Genomic DNA, 3,719 nt, shown 5'->3' with positions numbered 1-3,719 from the left:
CTATCCTCTCATTTAACATTAAATCTAATTTCCTTATGATCACTGTTACCTAATGAATCCCCAACCTCAATGTTGCTTATTTTGTCCTCTCTATTAGTTAACAACAAATCCAAAATATTTTCTTCCCTCGTTGGTGTTCTAATTAACTGCTTAAGGAAACTATCCTGTATCACGTCTAACAAATCGTGTGCCTCTTGATCTCCGGATAAAGTATCCCACTTTATGTTCCTATAACTGAAATCCCCAATTACACACACATTCCTATATCTTGACGCCCTACTAATTTCTTGTAAAAGGGGTTGGCTACTGTCCCTGGTAAGGTTGGGCGGTCTGTAAAGTACTCCGATGACAAGCTTCTCCTTTCTACCTATTGTTTCTACCCAGAGGGATTCTGTATTGCTATCTTCCTTGACTGAGTTGTTAATGACACACTTAAGATTGTCCCTGATGAAGAGTGCGACCCCACCCCCCTTCCTGCCTATTCGATCTTGGTGGAGTAACTTATACCCTTCAATCTCTAATTCTGGGAGAAAGTGTCTGTCTGCAGTGTTTATCCATGACTCTGTGATCGCTATCATATCAAATTTCTCTACGCACGCCTTTCCCCTCAATAAATCTATCTTATTCCTAATACTTCTACTGTTTGTATAGTACACATTTAGACCTACCCCTTGCCTTACCCTATTATTATTACTACATTTAGTGCTCCCACTTGGTATTGCCATCTTAGGCCCCTTCTTACTTACCCTAAAAAACCCTGCAGGGCCCCCAATCCACGTTCAAGGGCTTCATACTTGATCTGTAAGACCTCCCATGAAAGGTGAACCCCGTCCCTCTGGTATAGGTGGTTCTTGCCAAAGAAACTGTCCCAGGCGTCGACAAATGTCCATCCATTGGCTTTGCAATAATCTGCCAACCTGCAGTTTAATGCAATAGCCCTGGACAGTCAAATGGCACCAACCCGTCGCCTTGGCAGAACCCCACACACCACAGGAACCCCGCCTTTGGACGTAACTTTCGAAGTGCCTCCATGTAGCGACGCAGAAGCTGCTCACTACCTAACCTGACTATGTGGTTCACTCCCACACTCAGGCAGACGATGGGTTTGACTCCCTCGCCTGACATGCACGACTCTACCCTGTCGCTGACATCCCTAATCCCCGCCCCAGGAAAACACACCCTGGTCCTACGTGTCCTATCTTTAGCACAGAAGGCCCTATCTGACAACCTGACCTGGCTATCCCAACAACCAAAATGTTACCTCTGGGCAGGGATTTGTCATCTGCCCTCCTCTCCTTCACCTCCTGCTCCTTCACTCTCTCCCTCAGCTCAGAGAGAGCCTGGAAGGAGTTGAGGCACTCCACACCCGCAGGATTGGTCCTCTTCAACCTTAAGCAGCTGCCATGGCTCTTGACTACCTGCCAGCCCCCATCTTGTGACGGTGTACTATGTACATCGCCTGTCTGAGGACCTGATGAACGAAGGACTCCATTTTCCTTCCTCATGGCCTCCGCAGTCCTCTCCAACTCTTCAATTCTCTCCAAGAGAGAATTTACTAGCCCAACTGTACCCCCACCGGCCCCGCCTCCTCCCTTCACTGCACCACTGTAACTCATCCCACCAGACATGGTCAACCCAAGAGCTAGCCAGAGCACGTCATATCACCTTGAGGACCTGAGCACGTCCTATCACCTTGAGGACCTGAAGTACAGGAAAGGAAGCTGCACTGGTAAGGTCCTGTTATGGGGTGGATCAAAGATTGTGTGGGGTAGAAGGAACTGAAAATGGAAGTGGATTTAGAAGTTTTGGAATACAGGGTTTTCAGGTGATGCTAAGCTATCAGAGTCAGTGCATTGGTGATGGGCAAAACAAGTTGGTGGTCTCTCCCAACAGTCACAGGGATATGAGGAGTGACTGATTCCCCATTATATAATTTTTCACATCCTCTCACCTATCAAACCATCTGACCTTTCTGTATGTCCTCATCATTGTACTTGCAGACATACATGCGAATTCATCCTCCTCACTCTCAGACAGCCTCAGCCTCGTACACGTTCCTTCTCTTGTCACGTTTTTCAAACTTGGAGTTCTCTCCTTGCTGAGATTCTCGAGGCAGCTTCCTTTTCCTAGATTAATTCTGAATTATCTCACACCCTCCATGATGATCTGTTCTCCCCATGGACCACAGAGCTCTCCACCACTGATACTCTTACAAAATATATTCTACCCCATGACTCTCCCTATCTACACCTGGTTTGTCACATCTAACCAGTCATCTTGCACTTCTTCATGTTATATGCCTTATACGACTGTCATCTGTACTAGGCTGCTCATTTGTCCAGTGCTCAATATCCTTATGGACACAGTAGCCCTAACGGAGGAGTAAACCCATGCAGGCTTGTCTTTAGCAGCATCTATTATGAGGATGTGCATGGCACCCAGAAAATAGGCTTGAAACACACAGTGATGCCCACTCTACAGGACTGCACTAGAATTCTATCAATACACACTTTGAGGAATCCATTGTGAGTTCCCAGGAGCTGGCCACACCATGCAAAGTGTTGCTGGCACGAAGTAATTTCTCTCATCAGTGGACAAGGGGGAGCAGAAATGTCAAGATGTTGTAAGTAATAAACATACAGGAAGAGAAGAGGTCCCAAGACAGAGCCCTCAAAAACCTCACTCCGCACCTTTCTCGGCAGGCTGTATTGATTATTGACCATTACTCATATATCTCTATTAATCAAAATTGCCTCATCCAAAGAAGTAGTCTTTCCCTGATCCCATATTTGTACATCTTCTTGAGTAGTGGACACTGTGTCAAAGGCCTTGGAATAATACAAAAGTGTGAGATCAACATAAAGGTAGATGACGACCTGACTGAAATTAAGGATCAACTAATCCTCCACAGATGTATCGGGTCTGAAGCCACACTGATCCTCGTTCATAAGTTGTCAGACTGAGCAGAACCATAGATGAACTTTGTTAGAACCTGATCCATTGCTCTGGCACAAATAAATGTCAGGGAAACAAATTTGTACAACAATTTGTGGTTATAGGCCAGTCAATAGGGGAGGAAAAAAGGCCGAATAAGGAAAAAATTCATGGAAAGCTGGAACAAGCTTCATTATCTTTGTAATAGGGTACTTAATAACATATTAATTTTGCACCCCTCTACCGCCACGGATTTGGCCGCCATCTTGGAAAAATGGCGGCGAAAAACAGTTTTTTGCAAATATCTCGCTTAGGACTGAATTTAGCTGAAAGTTTACTGATACAAAAAATAATCTTCATAAAATTTCCTATAAAATCTCCTTTATTCATTTTTTCTATTTATTGCACCGTTTTGGTGCTAGGAGTACGATAATATTTGAATTTAAATTTTTTCCTACCCTTTGCGCCTGAATAGCATGTGGTTATTTTTCTTGCATGCAATTTTCAATAATGCTTCAAGTTTCTAAGCTAACTGTAGTTTTTCTTGTATGCAAAATCAGCTCAGTTGTATCTACAAGACATGTTAGACCTTAAGGACTGCATAACCCCAAAGGAATATGAAGATTATGTTCAAAAGGGTTATTTTACAATAAGAAGGTCGGAAAAATTTTGGTCCGGCATCTGGTCTGACATGACCATTGAACAGACTTTGATGCGTTCCATGAAGAGTTCTGGTGGACTGACCCATGGTAGAGGAATGTCAGACTCTGTGCTAACCAGATGGG

The sequence above is a fragment of the Eriocheir sinensis genome, chromosome 45 (assembly GCF_024679095.1).
Source record: "Eriocheir sinensis breed Jianghai 21 chromosome 45, ASM2467909v1, whole genome shotgun sequence".
In the NCBI taxonomy this organism is placed as follows: domain Eukaryota; kingdom Metazoa; phylum Arthropoda; class Malacostraca; order Decapoda; family Varunidae; genus Eriocheir; species Eriocheir sinensis.
This window is presented reverse-complemented; position numbering follows the sequence as displayed.